Source organism: Arachis ipaensis, chromosome B01 (assembly GCF_000816755.2).
Source record: "Arachis ipaensis cultivar K30076 chromosome B01, Araip1.1, whole genome shotgun sequence".
In the NCBI taxonomy this organism is placed as follows: Eukaryota; Viridiplantae; Streptophyta; class Magnoliopsida; order Fabales; family Fabaceae; genus Arachis; species Arachis ipaensis.
In genome coordinates this window covers 87326734-87326935 of record NC_029785.2, presented here as the reverse complement: position 1 = coordinate 87326935, position 202 = coordinate 87326734, and positions in this window count along the sequence as shown.

Below are 202 nucleotides of genomic sequence, written 5' to 3'. Positions count from 1 at the left end.
TAAGCTAGAATGAATATCTCTTAGATCTCTTAATCGGAATCTTCGTGGCGTAAGCTAGAATGATGGTGGCATTCAAGAGAATCCGGAAGGTCTAAACTTTATTCCGAGTAGGCCGAGTAGGATTCGATGAATGAATGACTGTGACGAGCTCCTAACTCGCGATTGCAGGGCGTTAGTGACAGACGCAAAAGGCCTATTCCAG